This window comes from Cydia pomonella, chromosome 2, assembly GCF_033807575.1.
Source record: "Cydia pomonella isolate Wapato2018A chromosome 2, ilCydPomo1, whole genome shotgun sequence".
Taxonomy (NCBI): Eukaryota; Metazoa; Arthropoda; class Insecta; order Lepidoptera; family Tortricidae; genus Cydia; species Cydia pomonella.
Window position 1 is genome coordinate 32,211,586 of NC_084704.1, and position 6,743 is coordinate 32,218,328.

Here is a 6,743-nt window from a genome sequence, read left to right on the forward strand (position 1 = left end):
TTTCGGTGAAGGAAAACATCGAGAGGAAACCGGACTAATCCCATAAGAACATAACGCCTAGTTTAAACCCTCGCCCTGTGGGTTGGAAGGTCAGATGGCAGTCGCTGTCAAAACTAGTGCCTATGCCAATTCTTGGAATTAGTTGCCAAGCGGACCCCAGGCTCCCATGAGCCGTGACGGAAAATGCCCGGACAACGCGAGGAAGATGAGGTAATTAAAATTAGAATACGCCTGAGACAGTAGTACCTAAATTAATTCAGAGTATTAACCTGCTAAGTTAAGATGGTCGGCTCTTTATCATTTGTCACCATGCCTGTCACGTTCTAACAAGTATGTAAGCGCGAAAGTGACGGGCATAGTGACAAGTGATAAATATGGAACCATGATGCCGCCACTGGCCTGGCCTGGCCTGGTCGTTTATTGCATTTTATTTTTTACCGACTTCAAAAAAGAGAAGGTTCTCAATTCGACTGTATTTTTTTAATTTTTTTGTATGTATGTTACCCGATATCTCCGAGAATAATGAACCGATTTTCAATTTTTTTTTTAATCGAACGGGTATAACCCCGTAATGGTCCCGCTGGCACCAAGTCGGGGTCTGATGATGGGATCTTGGAGAAATCGACGGAACTCTTCAAATGTTATATTACCGAAAGCGCCATACATGTATGTATGGCGCTTTCGGTAATATTTGAAGTCGGTTTTATTTTTTGTTAAAAAGTTTTATATATTATAGCTTTGTGTGCCTAGACATATGCGCTTACCCGTTCGTTTTACTTTAATATACAACGCCTGTACGAAAAGAAGAAGCAATGCCTTAAACAAAATAGGGACTTGGCGAGTGTTTAACTAAAGGTTATGATGGATTATGGCCTTTATGGGATTGAATGGGCGCATTAAGAGCCCATCAACGTGCTTACTAGCTCAATTTAACGATATTTAAAAAAGGGGGCAGCTACGGACTGTATTTTGTATTTAAGTACCTTTTAAATACATCATAATAGTTCTAACCTTGTTGGATTCGTCAATATCTATCGTTAAATTTAAACAATCAACATTATTTTCCAGTGGCTCTAGTGACCACGTTGATGGGTTCTTAATACTTTATCGTGGTAATATTTAGTAATAGTAAATCGTGAACTATTTTTGGAGAAAAACGTCATCGATTAATTACGTCATAATATACGTTTTCATTTATATCTTCTAAAAAAATGCATTAGAAAACAACCATTGTATAGGTACAAGGTTTCGTTTTCCCATAGGATCTGTTGTAGTTTGTAACCTCTTTTGTGCTGACAAATATTTAGTTTTCTAGTTCTATTTTCTATTTTTGATATATTTTTGATTTGCTTAGTTACCTCTACTTCGAATAAAACACTCATGTCATAAACATCTCTTTTAACTCTATTTTTACAAAATACCTAATTTCCTAATTTCTACAACACGTTATCAGCACGAATGCTATAATTAATAATGGAAAGTTGAGTTTAAAGTGTATTACGTAAAATATTGAGTTGTAGTGTTAGTGTGATTTAAAGAAAAAATACAAATAGTAAAAATGTCACATGAAACGGGAGATACTGCGAGTGTTAGAAATTCCCCTTCGAGCGCATCTATTCCATTTTTTTGCTTAAGGAGCAAAGATGGATATCCTGTATGGAAATTCAAGATGCGCAATTACCTATTGCACGAGGATCTGTGGGAAACAATCGGTGGCTACCCAGAAGGAGACACGACCCCTGCCCCTACAAAGGTACGAAAAGATTCGAAAGCACTAGCAAAGATATGTTTGACAGTAGATGGTGCGGCAATTACTCATGTTAGATGTGCAAAAACCGCAGCCGAAGCATGGACATCTTTGCAGAAAGCTTTTGAGGATAAGGGAATGGGACGAAGGCTAGCTTTAGAGCGAAAAATATACAGGTTGAGTCTGTCGGACTTTTCGAATATGGAACTGTACATTAACGCAGTTATGTCAACCGCACAGGATCTGGCGGATATAGATGTAGTCTTAGAGGATAAGTCTATTGCTGCAATACTTTTGGGAGGTCTCACTCCAAAATACGAACCTCTCATTATGGCTTTAGAAAACTGTAATGTCGACGTGACTACAGACTTAGTTAAGACAAAACTGCTAAATGAAATGTCTAAAGATGCGGCTATGCCATCAGAATCCGTTTTTCATGCGAAAAAGAAGCCGAAGTTAAAGAAGAAGGATATTATTTGTTACGAGTGCAAGATGCCTGGACATAAACGACCAGACTGTCCAATGAGAAGCAAGAAGGAAAAGACCAATGCAGTAACTATTAATAATATGACACTTACAGCACTTAATACTTCTGGTAGCTCAAGCAAGGACATTTTTTATGTAGACTCGGGCTGTACTAGACACATGACTTCTAGACGAGATTGGTTTCAGAATTTTACGATACAGAATCAAGGTACCGTTACTGTCGCAAATGGCGAACAAATTAAGTGCTGCGGAATTGGAAATATTTCAATAAACACACCCGAGAACGTGGTCAACAAGATTAATGATGTTGATTTTGTACCAGATTTAAAAGCTAATTTGTTGTCTGTACATAAAACGGTTGAGAAGGGTTTTGTATGTGTTTTTGATATTAATGGATGTAATTTTTATAAATCTGATAATTTTCGTTTTACAGGTGAATCTGTTGCTCATGCCTCGCCCTGTGGTGGACTGTACGTTTTAGACGGTACTGTCAATGTTCCCGAGAATGTGGCAGATAATTATATGACAAAGGATGTGCACTCTGACTGTCAGGATAATTATCAACTTTGGCATAAGAGGCTAGGACATTTGTGTCGCATAGGCATGAACCAACTGAAGAATCACGAGGTAGGCGTAAAATATTCAGTAGTAGATAAAAATAGTTGCATCGCTTGTGTGGAAGGTAAACAAGCGAGGAAACCTTTCAAGAAGGTAGCGTTTAATAGGGCTACTTCCCCCTTAGAGCTGATCCATATGGATCTCATGGGACCAGTGTCTACGACCTCTTTTCAAAGCAATAGGAATATGCTTACGATAGTAGACGATTATACGCGAAAGGTGTTTGCTTATTTTATTTCTTCCAAAACAGAGGTCAAAAATAAATTTGGTTTATTTCAAACTTTTGTTGAAAATCAACTAGATAGGAAAATAAAATCGGTTAGGACTGACGGAGGTAAGGAGTTCGTTAATAAGGAGTTTGTTGATTACCTTGCTTCAAAAGGTATTGAGCATCAAACGACAACGCCTTACAGTCCTCAACAGGTTGGAGTCGCGGAACGCACACATCGTTCAGTTACAGAGAAGGCGCGGACGTTGCTTGCTGAAAGCTCACTGTCGAAAGCATTCTGGGAAGACGCATTCCAAGTTGCAGTGTACCTGAAGAATAGGTCTCCTCATCGAGCCTTAGGTGGACAAATTCCTTACGACAGGTGGTATGGTCGTAGAAGTGATCTTAGTCACCTGAAGGTGTTCGGATGTAGAGCACTTGTCCATATACCGTCATCTCACAGAAGGAAATTAGATGTCAAGGCACAGGAAGTGATTTTCGTCGGCTATTCAAAAAATCCAGGTACTTACGTATTTAGGCATCCTGCTTACCCACGAAAAATGTTTATGTCCAGAGATGCAACCTTTTTTGAGAATTGTTTTACAGAGCTAAAACAGAGGTCACCGAAATCTGAGGTACACTCAGACTCTATTTTATCTTTTGAAGATAAAAGAGAGACCGAGTCTGACAACTGTCAAGATTGTCAATTTTATGACTGTGATGAAAGTAACGACGCGGCGCCATCACCTTCGCCGATAAATCTAGAAAGTGCCGAAGATTTAGTATCTACAGAAGAGCGAGAGCCCTTCAGTGAACCAAGGCTACCTAGTGCGGATGAAGAGACAGCAACTGTAGAAGTGGAATCTCTCCCTGAGCCGAGATACCCCTCAAGAGATAGGAAACCACCAGATTTCCTAACTTACAATGTGTCGACGGTTGATTCTAGCGAACCTACGACATATTATGAAGCTACTCATGCCGATGATGCAGATAAGTGGAAACATGCTATGGCTGATGAGTATAATTCACTGAAAAAACTCCACACATGGGACCTAGTCGATAAGCCTAATAAAAAGGTCATACCATGTAAATGGGTTTACAAGATTAAAAAGGACGCGTACGGTAATATAACGAAGTATAAAGCGAGACTCGTCGTAAAAGGTTTTCATCAAGTCGAGGGAGTAGACTACGATGAGACATTTGCACCAGTGATTCGCCATTCTTCCCTCCGCACTTTATTTGCCATAGCTGCAGAGGTGGGATTAAGAATGAAGCACTTAGACGTTGATACCGCGTTCCTAAACGGAGATTTAGAAGAAGAAGTTTTTATGGAGCAACCTCTGGGTTTCATCGAAAAAGGCAAAGAAAACAAGGTTTGTTTGCTGAAGAAATCCCTTTACGGCCTTAAACAGGCACCGCGAGCATGGAACAAAAAGTTAAACGAAACGCTTTTAAAAATAGGTTTTATAGGAACTCCTTCCGAGCCTTGCGTATATACGAAACTTTTTGGTAAGGAACTCGTGATATTGGGTATCTTTGTCGATGACATTATAGTATTCTTTCAATCAGATTCAACGTTTGGCACTGTCAAAAACGATTTGTTGAAATATTTTTCACTAAAAGATCTCGGAATATTAAAATGTTATTTAGGATTGCAAATCGAATGTAATTCCGAGTGTATTAAAGTAAACCAGCGAAATTATATTCTTTCAATATTGGAAAAGTTTAACATGAAGGATTGTAAGACTGTGGATACTCCTTTAGTTAAAAAGAATATGGAAAGAAGAACTGATGGTCAAGTAGGTGAGTCTTATCCGTATCAGAACTTATTAGGGTGTCTCATGTATCTGACGGTAAACTCACGACCCGACATCGCTTACTCTACAAGCTATTTAAGTCAGTTTAATACGTGTTTTACTAAGGAACACTGGAATGCTGCCAAAAGGGTTCTGCAGTACCTGAAGGGTACTTTAGACTATTCCTTGGTTTACAGGAAGAGTGGAGAACCTTTAAAAGGCTTTTGTGATGCGGACTGGGCAAATTGTCCGATTGACAGAAGGTCGTACACCGGATACACCTTCAAGTTAAGTGGAGGTCCAGTATCCTGGGAGTCCAAGAAGCAGCCTACAGTGGCCTTATCATCAGCCGAATCGGAATACATGGCACTAGCGTCTGCCACGAAGGAAGCATGCTACTTACGTCGGTTTATCTATGAGATAACAGGTAAACTGCATATAGTTAACTTAGCTTCTGACAGTCAGAGTGCCATCAACCTCGTTCGAAATCCTGTACACCACAACAGGACGAAGCATATAGACGTCAGGTTTCACTTTATTAGGGAAAAGGTGTCAAATAACGTTGTTAAATTAGAGTATATCAAAAGTAGTGATATGCCTGCCGATGTACTTACGAAGCCACTAGGACCTATAGTACATAAACGGTGTATACTTAACTTAGGATTAGAAACTTAAGTTTTTCTTTGTTTTTTTTTGTGTTTGTCAGGCACAACTTCGATTAAGGGCGGCTGTTGTAGTTTGTAACCTCTTTTGTGCTGACAAATATTTAGTTTTCTAGTTCTATTTTCTATTTTTGATATATTTTTGATTTGCTTAGTTACCTCTACTTCGAATAAAACACTCATGTCATAAACATCTCTTTTAACTCTATTTTTACAAAATACCTAATTTCCTAATTTCTACAACAGGATCATTATTAAATTACAAATCCTACAGAGTAATGAAAAGCTCTTTTCCTTGTTTAAGACTTTTTTATGGGCTCCCGAGGGATGGATATAAAGATTGCAGGGCGTACAAAGTTGTTTTTCAGGCCATTTATAATTGTTTTTCAGTTTAGGCATTCAAATTCATTTTCATCTCTCATGATCTGAAAGTGGCTTAAAGTAGATAGAATAGATACTCTTTATTGGCACACCTCAGTAAAAATATACAAGAAAAAGCTAGCTAGGTAGCTAGGTAGTAGCTAGGTTAAGTTAGGCTAGCTAGGGCGATTTACTGTCTAAATGGATTTGTTGTATAATTTCCATTCTGATAAGATTTATTCCATAAATAACGGTTACTTAAAAAGTTAAAATGTTACTCGTAATTGAAAGTACCCTGAAAAATACTATATACAATATATTTAGTTTTTTAGTCATATTTTATAAAATACACAATACGCAAGTAGGTATTTTACTTTTCTCGTATTCGAAATGAACAGATTGAAAAGTTGCTCAACACACGGAGCGTACCTAATACGCGCGTAAAACGAGAGAGCTACGAGCAGTGAGCACGAATAAGTTCAAACAAGTCCGCACAAGAAGCGTCGTCGTAGCGTAGCGTATGAGATTTCTGTCTTCATTACGACAGGCGTAGCGTAATACAGGCGTAAAAAAAACTTCTGACAATAATCAAACAATAAAAAATCTTCATCTGACGAGAAACTAAGATGACATGACGCCAGTGACGCCACGCCATAATTTCGCCTAATAATGAGATTTCAAAATTCAAACATTTATTCTGCAAGTAGGCCTCAAGGGACAAGACAATACAAAATACATAACATTTATAAATACAACAGCCAATACCTGGGTAAATATTACATTTTAATAATCTTAAAATAAATAATTACTACAATACAATAGAGATGTATAATCTCTATGGTTAAAAATACATTAAATCTGGAGAT